Source organism: Lycium barbarum, chromosome 7, assembly GCF_019175385.1.
Source record: "Lycium barbarum isolate Lr01 chromosome 7, ASM1917538v2, whole genome shotgun sequence".
Classification (NCBI taxonomy): domain Eukaryota; kingdom Viridiplantae; phylum Streptophyta; class Magnoliopsida; order Solanales; family Solanaceae; genus Lycium; species Lycium barbarum.
Window position 1 is genome coordinate 107079145 of NC_083343.1, and position 18566 is coordinate 107097710.

Sequence of the window (18566 nt, forward strand, 5' to 3'; positions counted from 1 at the left end):
CCTCGGTTGTCATCTATCCATAACTTTAAAGGATTAATCGTAATGGAGTATCGGCTCCTTAAATTTTCCAAATAGTTTTCATTTATTTGTTAGCTAGACAATATTAGTAAGTAGATAAATCTACTTTATCTATAGCACCAAGTAAACCTTGTTTTGCTAAACAACTCTTTCGTTGTTAACCACTATGGTCAAGTCTAGCATGCCGTATATTTGCATCAGCACTTGACGCAAATAAGCACAAATAAATATTCTTACTGAAATTATAAATAATATCCAGTATATTAAAACCATCATAGGGGTAACCAACACCATAATTAACTCGTATGTGACAAAATACAAACAAGATACATTATGAGGCATCATAGACATATCTAAAGCCTTAAGAGTCTTTTGCTCTATTCTAGGCCATACCGGATATTACGTCACCGTTCAGCGTTTCACTTATGTTAAGCTCGGAGACTAATATTCTTGTAGCAGTTGAAATATATTAATAACAAAGTATAAACTATTTGAGACATCTATGCACATTTTTAGAGCCTAAAATTCATACATATGTTAATCCATAAAAATAAGTCATTATATTAAAATTTATTTCACATTAGATTCGGAATCGAAAGTTCACTATGTTCCCAATCATCATCCAAATTCTAATATTCAATGAATCTAACATAATCAATTATTTAAGGAACAATTATCTTAAATTACTTAAATTCAAGACTAAATAAATTCAGTAATTCTATAAAAAATAAAAATATAATAGCATAAAACATTAAACTTAAATTTCAACAAGAACACAAGTGTGCGGGCTTATGCAAATAAAATGTCACAAACAATTACACAAAATAAGTGCACCTTGAATTACTTAGTCTGTAACACATACAGAAAAATTTGAACTGCCCATAAATTCACACTTATAAACTAGTACTGACAAACTTTTATATGATGTCAGTCAATTTCCTGTAACATATACAAGAATTTTATCCACCAAACGTTTTATGCAAAATATATATATATATATATATATATATATATATATATATATATATATATATTGATACTCTTGAATAGAGTTCCTTTCAAATACTGGAACATGCAAAATTAGAAAAAATCTTGATCTCCATATTTTGTCTTTTCTTCTACATATAATTCACATGAGTTTTCACCCATTTTGTTCTTCACAAGAAATAAAAATGATAGGGAATGATCCCACATTAACTTGAAAAAATTATAAAAGAAATCACTACCATAACAATACTTTGTTTGGTAATAAAAAAAAAAAATCACTCCACATACGTGGCACTGGAGAAACAATGCCACAGAGAATCACTTTCTCTCTATTACAAGTAGACATTTTTACTTTCGCCAGATTTTTTACTTTGACTTTTAGTGCCTTCTTCTAATTTTGTCAAATATCGTTTCACAGTCGGACTCTTCTCGTGCAAAATTAGTGCACTCAGATAATCTAAATCCCACATACTCTTGTTTGGGAGGAATCTTAAATTTCATTAAGGTTTTAACCATAGAAAAAAAAACGATGTCGCAGGAGTGCAATTAGGTACTACGTTCCCCCAACTGTTTTGTTTGTCACTTCCATCTTTTTTCATATTATAAAAAACGCAGAACATATGATAACGAAAACGGCAAAGGCTCAAATATGTCCCTGAACTATACGAAATTGCATGTATTTGCCCGTCGTTAAATGTTGGTGCAAAGATGCACCTAACGTTTTTGTTTATTTGGCTATACATGCCCTTGAGTTAACAGAAAATATTGGAGGGCATATTTGTTTAGTTTCGCATAGTATAGGGGCATATTTGATCCATTGAAATTCCTGAATATTATGGCACAAATAGTTCTCCGATTTTTTTGTAGTGCACTTTATGCTAGCCAATGATTTATTGCAACTGCATTTTGAAACTCCACACTTATCGTACAACCCCTCACTTTTCTCTCTTATTCTTTCACTTGTTTATGAAATGTCGGAAGCTTCGAGTTCTTCAAATAGCTGTGGAAGGGTTTGTGGATGTGGAGTTGTGGAAGGGTTTGTGGATGTGGAGTTACTACACTCCAACTCACTTATGGACTTAAAATAATTTTACTAAATTTTGGTTATGCGTGAAATTCGTGAAAGGGTCAAACCACATTGAATGTTATGTAAGAGACCGTATGCTTAAAATGTGATACTCTTTCTATTATTATTATCAAAATTTTGAGCACTGCGGGAGACATTTTTTCACGTATCATAAGTCTAATGTAAGTTATCTTCTTTTTTATGTTTATGTTTTATTGCGGCAATTGTTGCATCCATTATCGTGTAGATATTGGGACTGAAAAGACGAAAAATATCCAGAAAGAACTATCTAGATCATCAACAAATTGAAAAATAAAAATGGTAGTATCATTAGTAAAAAAAATCTTTTGAAAAGGGGAAATGGTGCTCTTGTTTGTGAAAATAGTCTTTAAAAAGATGTTTGTAATTGCATCTGCTCTTTTAGTTGTATAATTTTGATGTAATGCAATGGTGGATGGATTGTAATTACAAATGTGTTTTTATGTTTTGGAATGCAATGATATTTTGTGTCATAATATTCAGCAATTTCAATGGATCAAATATGCCCCTATACTATGTGAAACTGAACAAATATGCCCTCCAATATTTTCCGTTAACTCAAGGGCATGTATAGCCAAAAAAAAAAAACGTTAGGGGCATCTTTGCACCAACCTTTTAATGACAGGCAAATATGTGCAATTTCGTATAGTTCAGGAACATATTTGAGCCTTTGCTATTACGAAAATAACTAGAAAAGAAATACAACCCTAAGCTTTGATGCCAATGAAGGAAAATACAACAATCCACAAGAACACATAATTTATTCAGGATTCTCCAATATTTGTTTCACTAGTCGATAACGTAATCACATGTTATAAACACAAACTACGCTATAAGATTCATAGTCTATTATCGTATCAATTACAAAAATTGCTCCATATTTCAGAGAAGATCTCGTTCTTCTCATGGATCTCTGACAAAGAATTCGAAGAGAGTTTTTTCTTTGTATTTTTATGTTGGAACTTGGATGAAGAAACTGCTCTTTAGAACAGAGGGAAGCATTACTTTTAAACAAGACTTATTCTTGTTAATATATTAAGTGACACACCCATTGGCAAAGGTTGTGTTTTTTCTTCCTTTTATTTTATTTTATTTCTTTTGGCGACCCACACATGGGAGCCCAAAAATTAATGTCCAACAAACAGCAAGAAACGAACAATCCAAATGTACACTTGGGACAGAAATTGTATAGATTGAAAAAAAAAAAAAAATAGTAAAAAATTTAAATCTCAATCAATTTTTTGTTGTGAATTAGAAAACCTTAAGATGATAAATTAAATCCAGTTGAAAGATATGGGATACATTGTTAAATACACCAAACAAGTTTGAACTTCTGTAACCCACTAAATGGATTTGTAATTAAAACTTATGTTTTTTTTTTTTTAGCTCTGTTTGTAAAGAGTTTCTCCGGGGGGTGGCCGGGTCTGCCATTGACGGCGATGATTTCAATTTTTCCACACCTTCCGTATAGACATTCCATGGAAGAAACTTCAACAACTAATTAATTTTACAAATCACTTTAATCTTCATCTTTATCACCTTCTCAAGAAAGTCACTACTTTGATTTGGTTAGGCGTTCGAATTTCTTATTAGTTGCAGATCGTGAAGGATTTGGTGGGGAAGTGGGTTCTTGTGACAGTAGGGAGGAGAGAGAATACTTTTACCATGGTTAGAAGGTTTGAGTTAATTAAATAGATCGGGGCCATTTATTTATTTAAGGGACACGTGTAAGAATTTTAATGACCCATTGGAGAAAATGGAAGGATCAGCTACTGGAGGGGAGACGGATCCGTGATTATACACCTATGACCAGTGCATTTTTAGGTCGGCATAGGACAAGACCAAACCATCTCAGGTGTCCTTGATCTCATTTTATCCTCTATGTGTGGTGCTGGTACTTCCTGGAGACCGTTTTTAATCTTGCCAAGTTTTGTAGGACCACAAGATATTAACATATGCATCTATACAATATTCATCTTGTGGATGTGCTGAATTTTAACGATCTTAAAATTCACTTCCATATAACATTACTAGTCTTATAATTAACTATTTTATAAAACTTACATTTTAATTTTGGCGTGCATTCTTTTATCACATAACACTATGATAACATTTTTCATTTCTCGATCCGAATTTAAATTATGTATAACGTAGGATCCGAAGCAATCAAAAGGAAACAAAATAATGAGTACTCCATTAAAGAATATGTAATTTCTTGCTTATTGCATAGTGCTTCTAATAAACGTTTTAAAATTTCTTTGTTAAATCAATACTACGGAAACAAACTATATTTCTCTCTAACCTATTGTTTTAAAAAAGTTTCACTTATATTTCTTTTTTAACCAGTTTCACCCCCAAATTTTTATAATTTAGCTTGAAACTCTTTATATTGCAAAAGACTGTGACTCTTTTCCATTAATTACAGATAGATGAAGGGAGAAAAATGGATCATTTAATCAAGATAAAGGAAACAAATGGTCAAGGTCCAACAGGGTTGCAAACAAATAAATCGGTAAATCAAATCTTTAATGAAAGATTTGAGAATTTGTCCAACTCATCTATCGAATCTACCACTATATTCAAAGTGACTGTGGGGCTGAGTGAATCAAATCCAGCCAAAATTGATCTCCAATGGTCCTTATCATAAACACAATCATGAACTTGGCTAGATGGAAAAGTACAAATTGTGGTCCCTACAACGGTTTCTCAAACAGAAAAGGGAGATGGATGTGGAATGTTGCATTAGTGAAATAGATAAACTAAAAGATGGTGCACTTAAGTGTTATGCTGATATACGGGACCTTGATAGTGATATTCTTGTAATTTTTTCACAAATGTTGTTGCTTGATGGTTGCTTCGTGGTTGAGGATATTCGAGAGCGTTGTGAAATGAGGCCAAAATGAGAAGACAAGATTATCAAGACTGGCTGTATAGTTAATCAAGTACATCGAGACTTATTGTTACTAGAAAACCAACTTCCTTTCTTCGTCCTCACCAAGCTTCATGACATGGCTAAGGACGTTGAAATATCATTCACAAAGTTAGTGATGCTCTACTTTGTTCGAAAACCGAATATGACCAATGCATCCTTTCTAGAGACTGAAGGTAATGAAAAAAATATCAAACATTTACTTCATGCAGTACACATGTCATGCCAAACTTCATAAATGAAAACTAGCCTAACCGAGAATCCTAGCATGGCATCAGAAAACTCCAGTAAAAGTTTATATGGGATCCCTTTACGAATAATTAGGACTAAGGACATGCCAAGTAATAAGGACCACATAGCGTGTCATAAGGTCATGCCCAATGCAACAGAGCTTTCCGAAGCTGGAGTTAGCTTTGAAAGAGTCGGATATACTTATACATGGTTGGATGAAGACAACTTTGGAGATAGTACAAGTTTATTCGATATTAAGTTTGAAAATGGATCAATGAAAATCCCTTGTTTTGAAGTCTTTGATGAGCCTGCGTAATCTTATTGCTTACGAGCAACAGTCGTGTGATGTAAGTCTTGCATATTTCTGTGATTATATAGCTTTCGTAGATTATCTTATCGACTCAGACAAAGATGTGAGTTTGCTTTGCCCGAAAGGAATCATCAAGAACGAGATAGGAGAGGACAAAGAAGTGGCTAGACTCTTCAACAAAATTGGGAAAAGGTCATGGTTTCAAATAACTTTTATTATAAAGAAGAATGCAGAAAAGCAGTTCAACATTGTGAAAAACCATGAAACAGAATGAAGGCAAATTTGAGGCACAATTACTTTAAAAGTCCTTGGGCAGGAATTTCAACTGTGGCAGCCATTATACTCCTCTTACTCACACTTACACAGACAGTTCTATCTTTGATAAGAACACTTAAGAAGTTGCCTTAGTTGTATGACATTGTTGATTTGTTTTGATAGAAACTAAGCATCCACCAAACAGTATAGAGAACCAGGTTCTCTATCTATTCCCTAAAGTACACAAACAGAAAGTAAATAAGACAAGATATTTATGTGAAAAAATCCTTGCTCAAGAGATTAAAAATCACGACCCAGTGGAGTGGGATTTAAACTTCACTAACTGAGCAACTTAAAGATTACAACCTTTTGCAACCTAGGAATTAACCTCTCAATTCATCACCCCTTACAATAACTCTATTATAAGCTACAACCCTTGACTAACTCTAGCCAAGAAACCAACCCAACCTTGACTAACTCTAGCCAAGCACTCAAACACACCTTGACTAACTAGAGCCAAGAAACCAAAATAGCAAAGGTTGAAACCTTCCTACAATGACACTTCTCGAAATTAGAGTAGGATTACAAACGAAGAGCAAATGACAAAGACTTAACAAACCTAGGACTTAAGACATCTTCAGTTGTTGGGATCTGATCCGTTGAGTTTGATGAAGCTTTGTTCTTGATAAAACAAAACAAGCAGTGGAGGCTACACTTTGAGAATGTGGTTTTCTGATATTGCAAGTGTTAGGTTAAGCATTGTAACATGTTGTATATATATATTGGGGAGCATGTGAGAAGCATGTGACCATGGATAGGGAAATTTCATCTTTTGGTATTGACCTTTAGCTGCAAGTTTGGCCTCTAACAAACTGCAAGGCTGCTGTAGTTCTGCCAATCGGCACATTAACGGTACCGCAGCTTTACAGCTATATCTTGTTGACTGTACCACATTCAGGGGCCTGATCGAGTACCTGGCCCCTCAAGTGTTTGTAAAATCATCAAAGAACAAAATGGCGTAACTTATCAATTTTCTCCTTTTTGATAATAACAAACCCATAAATGAAATTCCCCCTAAGATCCAGGTTCCCCACTTGTTCCCCCTGCGGATTTGACTGTAATATATCATTTTCTTAGACTAAGTTACAACTCGTATTAAGAAAGTAAAACAAAACTTAAAAGGTTTCACATTTTTGCAAAAGTGGCCGAGGGGCCTACTTCGGGCAACCGTAGCCCCTTGATTAGTTAAAAATTTAGAAAAGGTTCCTGAATGAAAGTTATAGTACGTGGAAATACCTTTCCATCTGTCACGACTCAAATTACCGATCGTGCGGGAACCTACCTTATCATCACTAGCAGGTGAACCCTTACCCGTTAACCCATTAATCACTAGCCAATTTTAACTTCTTTAATCATTTATACTCTAACAATCAATAAATAAGTGAATGAATAAATAGTCTGACCACGTCATAAATAATAAATAATATAAGTGCGGAAGTCTTAACTACTACACCCCAAAAATCTGAAAGTCATCATACAAGCACTCTAACCAACAATGTCGAAAGAATGAAATATATGCCAAATATAATAATAAATAATGTCTGAAATTTTAAGTAGACATTTGGAAAGAGAGATCTTCATATGGCATGGCATGGGTAGAAGCTCACCTTCGGATCTGATCGAACAAACTAGTTTCAAGCTAGAGATGTAGTCTGGATGAAATCTCTGGAACACGATCTGCACTCGAAAAGGGTGCAGCAAGGTAGTATCAGTACAAACACTATGTACCGGTGAGCATCATAGGCCAGCTAAGATTAGTTCACGTATATAAGCATAAAATCAACAAGATAAAAAGATAAGCACTTAATACTCAAATCTAAGTCACAGAATATCCCATAATCGAGTCACAGCCTAAGATGAAGCTTTTAAACCACAAGTCTGTCAAGTCTAAAAAATCTCACCTGATAATCAAAAGTCCAAGTTCCATCCCTTGGTAGAGTCACTAATCCACAATTTAACTCAGTCAATTATTATATTTATATCACAATAGACATTCAACATGCATACCAAAATTATAACCAAACGAGCATATCATAATGCAGAATAAAATGTAATGATGTACAATGCAAAATATGATGAAGTGCATGCAATGCAATGCACTGGCCAAATACCTCACTCCTTAGTCACTCATCACTCGTGTACACACATGTTTTGGTGTCTTTGCCCAATAGTCATGATCTGCAGGGGACCTATGTTGTCCATGTACCACTCGTTTTGGAACAAACCTCGAATCACGAGCTCACAACTAGGCCACATCCTTAACCTCGGTCAAATGTGTTTTTTCATATATATATATATATATATATATATATATATATATATATATATATATATATATTGTCACATTACTTTCTATGATCGATTGTCAAGTAGTATATCATTTTCATCTAGAAGATCATATTAACTTCTCACCACAATTGTCATCAAATAATATCACAAGTTCAACAAGAAGATTATATTAACTTCTTCACTAATTTCACATTACAATGTATGTCTCCATGTATTGCAGTTCTTTAGTATGTATGGACTATGAACAATTAGCAATATCAATATCACACACAAGGTATCATGCCACAAGTCTTTCATGAATCGTTATCGAACCATTTCCATCATATATGAGTGTATGAATGCATAAATGAGTGTAAACATGGTAAACTAATGGAAACCAGTAAAGCAATAGTGAAGGTATGAGTCACAAAGCCATAAGTCATATCAAGACTTAGATCAACTCAACCATGAAATGGATTATACAAACCGTCTCACCAAACATAAGAGTTTATGTCCCTCTTTACTTCCACATATAGAAAGTACGACTCACAACTAAGTCTTGTATCACCAAGATGCTCCATTTTTCTATATATTATAATCAACAGTAAATCATACATCAAGTTTTCATCTATGTACTATCATAAGTATATAAATCACGATTCAAGTTTAAACTCATTATCCTTTCTTTCTCCGATGATATGTGCCACAATAAGAGAGAATTTACTACAACTCGTAGCACAACACAACAATTTAGGTAATAAGTCTAATCACAATAACAAGGAAACAAGCCACCATCAACCAAACTAATAGAAATCCATCCCGAATTGCCACACTATGAATACAACTACACCTTCACAATGTGTAAATAACGGCGACAAGCCCACATAATCAATCAATCAATACCAACATAGGCATATCAAACCCAACTCCATGTCCGAAGACCTGATCATGTTTTTTCCCATTAATTCTACACCATATATACGTTTTGCTTATCAAAGTCTGCCTATGATGCTCACCGGTATATATTGTTTTTACTGATACTACCTTGCTGCACCTTTTTTGAGTGCAGATCGTGTTCCAGAGATTTCATCTAGACTACATCTGTAGCTTGAAGCTAGTTTGATTGATCAGATCCGAGGGTGAGCTTCTACCCATGCCATGCCACATGAAGATCTCTTTTTCCAAATGTCTACTTTAAATTCTAGACATTATTTATTATTATATTTGAGATATATTTTATTCTTTAGATATTGGTTAGAGTCCTTGTACGATGACTTTCATATTTTGGGGGTATAATAGTTAAGACTTCCGCACTTATATTATTTATTATTTATGATTTTGTCAGACTATTTATTTATTCACTTATTTATTGATTGTTAGAGTATAAATGATTAAAGGAGTTCAAATTGGCTAGTAATTAATGGGTTAACTGGTAAGGGTTTTCCTGCTTGTGATAATAAGGTAGGTGCCCGCATGATCAGTAATTTGGGTCATGACACTTGGTATCAGAGCCTAGGTTCGTGAATCTCGTTGTACAAGGACGTGTCTAGTAGAGTCTTGCGGATCAGTACGAAAAGCTCCGTACCTATTTGCGAGAGGCTATGGAACATTTAGGAAACTTCAACTTCTTTCATTCTACTTCATTCAAATTGGTATCTAGGCGATTCTAATTGGTATCTATACTTTCTTGTCTTATCCTTCCACGAATGGTGGAAACCCCTTCCCTAAACGCTTGTGTGAGCGGTTTGTGTTATGGCATGGCCTGGTATGGTACTAGATGCGTCTTCCAGATTCGGACGCATGATCTAAGTTCAGTTTCCAGTTGTGACTTGAAGTTTAGTTGTATGGGTTGTAATTTAGACCTGGTTATTTTGTTTGCATAATCTTGTAATGAAGAGAACATTGGAGCGGACAGAATGATCGTCGCAGCGGTCGACGGTTACAGTAAGCCGTGTTTTTAAATACTTAGTCTGAATTCTTTATTCATAAAACTCCAACATAGTTCCCAAGGAGCACTTAGGGAGATTTTCAAAGACTAGGGCAAGGAGACTCTTGAAAGGTAAGTGTTAAACCTTTACTTTGTTCATTCCATTGTCATCCTAAGATTATACCTCATCTAAAGGGGGTCTCTAATGGTGAATTGGGGACTAGAAAACCCTAGAACGTAAGAACCCTTGTGATAATTGATAGGTTATGAATATTATTGTTAGTTTATCATCCAAAAGCATGGGTTATTACTTGTTAGTTGTGAATTCAACCTTTAGATACATGAGAATGGTGGTTTAAGACTTAGGGTAACTTGAAGGGTTCTTGAATTTGTTTCTTCTGGGGGTTAGTTCCCTTGCCTTATTTTATGAGTATCTATCATCTTAGTCTTGAATTAATGGTGCAAATGTATGGGGACTAGGTGGAGAAGATGAGTTTCTACCTTAGGATTGAGAATTAAATAATAGGCTTTAAATATTAGTTTAATTGGTGAGTCTTGCCAATAGTATGATGGGATTTCATGAAGTAGTAAATCATAAGCTTAAATCTCTAGTATAGACTAAGATTGATTAAGGATAAAAAGGGGGATCGTTCAAAACAAAAGCTAATAATTTGAGAGTTATGTTGAGGTTGAACAATGTGAAGTCGACTTGAGGGTTATATATGAATTGGTAAGTTCTAGTATGTCATAGGCTATATGGGACATTAGTTGGATAACAGAATTGAAGACTCTAGTCGTTGTTATGTTACTCACGGCTGGTGAGAGATGATATTATTTATTGTACTATATTTTTGTAATTACCTATGTGATTATTGAGCTTGAATATATGTTTGTTGGTTGGTATTCCCGAGTTGTACGACATTTTGTTAAGGTAAGGCTTATTTTCGAGATCTGTAAGTTAAATTTCGTCTTAAGTTAAATACGGGTATCGTTGGACTCGTTTAGACTCGTAGAGTACTATTTTGACTATATTGTATCTGAATTTTTAATAAAATTACAATTTTTCCCTTATGGCTAGGGTTTGGCTATTTTGGGTCCTTTTTTGGGTTTTGGGTAAAACTATGGCAATATAGGTATCCTTAGATTCGTATTCTGACGTAGAATTCATATTTGATAGATGTTAATCATTTTGAGGTTCTCCAAAGAGGTAGTCAAGGCTAAGGTTTGTCGATTCGAGACTGTTCTAGGTAGGTTATGGCTTACTTTAGTTAGACATTGATTAGCGAAACATATATATTGTGTAAAATTAATGGGAAAAAGCATTATTAGGTCTTCGGACATGGAATTGGGTTGGATATTCGTAGGTTGGTACTAATTGATTGATTATGTAGGCCTGTCGCCGTTATTTACACATTGTGAAGGTGTAGTTGTATTCATATTGTGGCGATTCAGGATGGATTTCTATTAGTTTGGTTGATAGTGGCTTGTTGCCTTGTTATTGTGATTAGACCTATTACCTAAATTGTTATGTTGTACTACGAGTTGTACTAAATTCTCTCTTATTGTGACACATATCATCGGAGAAAGTAAGGCTAATGAGTTTAGACCTGAATCGTGATTTATATACTTATGATAGTACGTAGATGAAAACTTGATGTATGATTTACTGTTGATTATAATATATAGAGAAATGGAGCATCTTATTGATACAAGACTTAGTTGTGAGGCGTACTTTCTATATGTGGAAGTAAAGAGGTACATAAGCTCTTATGTTGGGTGAGACGGTTTGTATGATCCATTTTATGGTTGAGTTAATCTAAGTCTTGATATGACTTATGGCTTTGTGACTTGTACCTTCACTGTTGCTTTATTGGTTTGCATTGATTTACCATGTTTACACTCATTTATGCATTCATAAACTCATACATGATGGAAATGGTTCAGTAACGATTCATGAAAGACTTGTGGCACGATGCCTTGTGTGTGACATTGATATTGCTAATTGTTCATAGTCCATAAATGTTGTTACGCGGCGCCTTCCTGAGACTTCTTGGAAGGGAAACGTAAGGCTAAGCAACCGATGTTTGCAAAGTTACTATCCACCAATCAAGGTCCTCGCCGCACGCTAGACGAGACTGTCAGTGCCGTGCGGGAAAACCAATGTCAATAGCAATTGAGAGAACATAAAAGTGAGTGAGAATGAGAAAGAAAGAAGGTTTGATTGCAGTAATGAAAGCTATTACAATGAGATCAAGCGGTATCGAGGGGGAGAAACACCAGTACAGATAATTGATTGCTTGCTTGAAAATTTTGATTGCTTGATCCCCCCTAATAATGCTTTAAAAATAAAAACCCAAGTTACAGGACTAGACATAACTTTGCTAGAGAATCACAACAAAAAATACATAAAGTAAACTACTCTATATTTACAACAAAAGAGACCTAACTAGAGCAAGTCCATGTGCATCCTCGGTTGTGGCACTGTCGTGCGCGCAGGGCATAGGGCGCTCACACACTGGGGCGTAGGCACTGGGAGCTGGGCGCTGGCACTGTAGCAGGCCTGCACTGTCGCTGGGCGCTAGGCGTGCATTGAGGCACGACCAGCATAGGGACGCTAGCGAGAGACATCGATGGGGTGACATAGGCAGAAGCAACCTTGTCACATGGCGTGTCCGAGACCACGGGGCCGTCCATAGCGCTAGGCGCTGAGAGGCTTGCCATGGCACCATGGGGCTCATCCAAGGGGTCATGGGGCATCACTGGAAAGCCGCCCATGACATTCTTCCCCACTTGAGTTGGCGACGTCCTCGGCGCCTTACTTGTAAGATATTCATCGATCAGGTGCTTGTAGGCTTTGAGGCTGGTACCTCTCTCCCATGTATTCTCTTTTGCATCACATCCTAGCCATTTTACCCGGAACTCTTGGTGATCTTTCCTCGAGGTATGTATGACACAATCATTGATGATAGCTTCTACTACCCTTTTCCCAGTTGCTTATGGGCCTCGAATACTGGGTATTGTGAGCTGGCTTCGTGAAGGGTCTTCTGTGTCTTCTCGAAAAGGCTTTAAAAGACTGACATGGAACACAGTATGAATCTTCCACCAAGCTGGGGTATCCACCCGGTATGCTACCTTTCCAATATGCCTCTCAATGGACAGAGGTCCAATATATTTTTGCAACAGGCGGGGGTCATGGACCCCTGCAAACAGGTATCTCTTTGGGATCTTCACCATCACCTTGTTCCCAACCTGATATTTCTCAAAGAGATGATTCTAATTTGCATGTCTCTTCATCCGCTTTTGAGCCTTCACGAGATAGCTCCGCACTATCTCCAAATTCTGATTCCATTCTTTTGAGAAGCTAGCTGCTCATAGAGATTTTGACATATTTGGGGCATTCACAGTGTGTGAGAGTAGCGGTTGCTGTCCGGTAACAATTTCAAAAGCGCTCTTGTTTGTGCTAGAGCTCTTTTGTGAGTTCAAACTGGGCCGCATCCAATAGCTTAACCCAATTCTTTTGCAAGCCGGTAACAAAGTGCCGAAGATATTCCTCCAGCATGCCATTGAACCTCTAGGTCTGACCATCAGATTGCGGGTGGAAGCTTGAGCTGTGACTCAATTTGGACCCTAGGCATTTAAAAAGCTGAGTCCAAAAGTTTCTAGTGAAGCGAGAGTCGTGATCACTAATCATATCCTTGGGCAGGCCCTAATATTTGACAACATGGGTGAAGAAGAGTCGAGTTGTATCCTCTACTGATATGTACTTAGGTGCCATAATAAAAGTTGCATTCTTAGAGAACCGATCGACCACAACCAACATAGTCGTGAGATCTCCAACCTTGGGCAAGCCAGTGATGAAATCAAATGAAACTATTTCCCAAGGCCTTTTTTGGACAGGTAATGGCTCCAACAGGCCCGCTTGTGTTAAGCGGTCAGACTTGTCTTTCTGTCATACTAGGCAAGTCTTCACATACTGAGCAATATCATCTACCATCTGGGGCTAATAATAAGCACGACGTAGCAGTTCCATGGTACGTTCCTCTCCTGGGTATCCTGCCCATAGAGTGTCGTGGCATTCCATTAGGAGAGTCTTTCGTAGATCCCCTCCTTTAGAAACATAAAGACGGTTTCCTTTTGCCTTCAGGAACCCATCTTCCATGTAAAACTGACGAGTTTTTCCTTGATCTACTAGGTCGACCAAGTACTGTGCAGAATGGTCCTTGGTGAGGAGGTCCTGGATTTGATCTTTTATGGTGGTAGCCACGTCACTCCCCCTAAGGGTGGCAAGCAGGCATACCGATGCTAGATCAACCATTCGATTTAGTGCATCCGCAACATGATTGGTCTTCCCACTTCGGTATTTCAGATTGAAGTGAAATTCTGCTAGGAGTTCCTGCCATTTAGCCTATCGACCATTTAGCTTTGGCTGGGTCATGAAATGACTGACAGTCGTGTTTTCCGTCTTCACCGCGAAAGGGGCCCCCAGAAGATAATGCCTCCAAAAGCATAAGCAATGGACGACAGCCAATAATTCCTTCTCGTGGGCGGCATAGCGCCGTTCCGCAACCTTCAACTTTCGGCCCTCATATGCAATCGGGTGCCCCTCTTGTAGTAGGACTCTGCCTAAGGCGTAGTCACAGGCATCCATTTGTACTTCGAACGGTTTGGTCAAGTCATGCAAGGCCAAAATAGGGCTACTAGACATAGCCACTTTCAGTGAGTTGAAGGCGTCTGCTCTCTTTAGTGCCCAGTCCCAAGGTGTGATCTTCTTGAGAAGCTCTGTCAGTGGTAATGCAATGAGGGAGTAGTTCTTGACGAACCGTCGATAAAAGTTGCATAGGCCAAGGAATGCCCTCAAGGCATGGATGTACCTTGGGTGGCGGCCAATCTGTGATAGCCTGGATCTTTTGTTGGTCCATCTTGATGCGACCCTCTTCGAACACATGCCCAAGGAAGTCAATCTGTTTTTGGGCAAAGTAGCATTTAGATAATTTCACGTACAACTCATGCTCTCGCAACCGAGTTAGGACTTTCCTCAGGTGCTCCAGGTGTTCACCCAGTGTTTTGCTATACACCACAATGTCATCCAGGTATACCACCACAAATTCATCAATGTATTCTCGGAAGACATGGTTCATCAGAGTGGAAAACGTGGCTGGAGCATTGGTTAAGCCGAACGGCATGATTAGGAAGTCGTACGACCCATATCTTGTCACACGTGTCGTTTTGGATTCGTCCCCCTCTGCAATGCAGACTTGCCAGTAACCTATCTTCAGGTCTATTTTGGTGAATATTGTGGCACCACCCAATCTGTCAAAAAAGTTCGCCATTAGTGGTATGGGGTACTTATTCTTCACGGTGATCTTGTTGAGCGCCCGATAGTCAACACAAAGCCTTAGGGTACCATCGTGCTTCTTTTGGAATAGCACAGGTGACCCGTAAGGCGATTTGGAGGGTACAATGATCCTCGTGTCTAGTATCTCCGTCAACTGTCTCCGAAGCTCGGTGAGTTCTGGTTGTGACATCCTATAGGGTGCTCGAGAAGGTGGCTTCGCACTCGGCACCAGATCAATTTCATGATCAACTGTCCGCCTAGGCGGGAGCTGCTTTGGCATGTCCTGTGGCATGACATCCTCAAACTCCTTCATGAGTTCCTTTACAGGCGCAATAATGGGGCCTGAAGAATGCTTAAGCTCTTCAATACAAAGGGTAGCCAGGAATGTGGGTTCTTGTCGATGGACCCCCTTCTTCAGCGGCAATGCAGAGATGTTTCCTGAGGCTATCTTTACAGTTATGCATGGGACAATGCAGGGTTTGTCCCCCTTTGCTCCCATTATCAGTAGCACATCCGTGTAGGGTATAGGAATTATGTTAGTTTGTCTCATGAATTCCAACCCCACTATCAAGTCGAAATCATCAATGATTACTACCCGCAGGTCAAATTTGCCTTCATAAGGACTCGTCTTCACCGGCACTTCTCTGGCTAGTCCACCCACCAATTGGGGTGGTGAGTTGATAGCTTTGACGCGACCCTTGCCTTTTCCACTAACTAGTCCAAGGTGTTCTACCTTTGTGGTGGCTACATAGTTGTGCGTAGCACCTGTGTCTATTATAGCCTTAATAGGTTTGCCATTTACCTTCAAGTCAACAAATATCAGAGTCTTTTCCTTTCTGGAAGGAGGCCCCTCGCCTGCCTTTGGCTTTCTTTTCTTGGAAGCTGAGCTTGGGTCCTTCTTTTTGCATACACCGGCACTGGTGCCTTCTACAACATTAGAAATGGAACAAACAAGTGCATTGAAGGCACCTATCGATTCTGTCTGATCCGCATCATCCTCATCGTCATCCGTCCCATCATCCAGAATTTGTTGGGCGTTCATCTGTGCCTGTGGGCATTCATTGTTCCAATGCGGTCTGCCGTAATGACGACATCCTAAGGGGGGCTTCCGCCCTCGATCATTATTATGAGATGCAGCATTATTGCTGCCTGAGGAGGAACCTTTAGATTAGTTGTACTACGATCTCCTCCACTTCTACTGGGGCCACCACTGTGAGCTTGGCCCCTCTTGAATCCCCCACGGACTGGTGGTTGAGGTCTATCCCTTCGAGCTTCCACTTGGTAGTCACCAAGGCATTCCGCAGCTTGGATAGCTTTGGGTAAGGAATCGACCCTCTGTCTTTGTATTTCCATACCGACGTAGGGTTTCAAGCCCTCTATGAATGTGAAAAGCTTGTCTTTGTCACCCATATCCCTTATGTTCTCACGCAGATAATCTCAGACTGACTTCATTTGCCTGAGTTCCCGAAGCTTCCTCTGTGCATTATACTCGACATTCTCGGGGAAGAACTGTAAGTGTATGGCTACTTTTAGTTCCTCCCATGTCTCAAGAGCATCCTCTCCAGCCCTAATGGCTTCATATTTTACACGCCACCAGAGTTTGGCGTCGTCTTGTAAATACATGGCAGCAGTTGCTACCTTCTTTGGCTCTTCCAATTCTCCCACAGCGACGAAGTACTGCTCGATGTCGAAGATGAAATTTTCAAGCTCTTTGGCATTTTGAGCGCCCTCATAGGGCTTTGGTTCAGGAATCTTGAGTTTTTGGGATGCCGGGGAAATGTTTGCCGCGCCCTCAATAGGATTTCCCCCTCCTCGGAATAGGCTTTGTAGTGCAGCGTTGATAAAATTAAGCTGATTACAAGTTGTCGATGGTTTGCTGCATGGCATTCACCCTATCTGCCTCTTGAGTCCTGTAGGCCAGCTCCTCTTTTCGTTGTGTGGCAGCCGTTTGGGTGGCTGCATTCGTGTCACCAACAATATTTACAATGTCTTGTTCGGCCTGCCGTATCCTTCGGTTCAGGACATCCACTCTATCAGTCACAGGTCGTAGTCTGTTAACCGCAGTTTCCAAAATCAAAAGGCGGTCTCCATGGTTCACCATGGTCAGAAAATGATGACAATAGCAACGTGTTCCCTCGTTCGATGTAGAGCCTAGGCTTTGATACCAACTGTTACACGACGCCTTCCTGAGACTTCTTGGAAGGGAGACGTAAGGCTAAGTAACCGATGTTTCCAAAGTTACTAACCGCCAATTGAGGTCCCCGCCGCACGCTAGACGAGACTGACAGTGTCGTGCGGGAAAACCAATGTCAATAACAATTGAGAGAACAAAAAAGCGAGTGACAATGAGAAAGAAAGAAGGTTTGATTACAATAATGAAAGTTATTACAATGAGAGCAAGCGGTGTCAAGGGGGAGAGACACCAGTACAGATAATTGATTGCTTACTTGAACGTTTTGATTGCTTGATCCCCCCTAATAATGCTTTAAAAATAAAAACCTAAGTTACAAGACTAGACATAACTTTGCTAGAGAATCCCCACCAAAAATACATAAAGTAAACTACTCTATATTTACAACAAAAGAGACCTAACTAGAGCAGGTTCATGTGCATCCTCGGTCGTGGCACTGTTATGCGCGCAGGGCACAGGGCGCGGGCACACTGGGGCACAGGCACTGGGCACTGGCACTGTAGCAGGGTTGCACTGTCACTGGGCGCTGGGCACGCATTGGGCACGGCCAGCATAGGGGCGCTAGCGAGGGACATCGATGGGGTGACAAAGGCAGAAGTAACCTTGTCACTTGGCGCGTCCGAGACCACGGGGCCGTCTATGGCGCTGGGCACTGAGAGGCTTGTCATGGTGCCGTGGGGCGCATCCAAGGGGTTATGGGGCCTGGTTGGAAAGCCGCCCACGACAATACTAATGAATTGGAATATGTGGAGACATACATTGTGATGTGAAATTAGTGAAGAAGTTAATATAATCTTCTTGTTGAACTTGTGATACTATTTGATGACAATTGTGGTGAGAAGTTAATATGATCTTCTTGATGAAAATGATATACTACTTGATGTGGCCTAGTTGTGAGCTCGTGGAACATTTGACCGGGGGTTAGAATGTGGCCTAGTTGTGAGCTCATG

General features: G+C 38.8%; 2 pseudogenes; both read left to right on the forward strand.

Annotated features, from left to right (window-relative positions):
* Positions 1–4532: 4532 nt before the first annotated feature.
* Positions 4533–5277, forward strand: LOC132602387 (UPF0481 protein At3g47200-like; annotated as a pseudogene).
* LOC132602388 (UPF0481 protein At3g47200-like) lies at positions 5278–5988 on the forward strand (annotated as a pseudogene).
* Positions 5989–18566: the final 12578 nt, after the last annotated feature.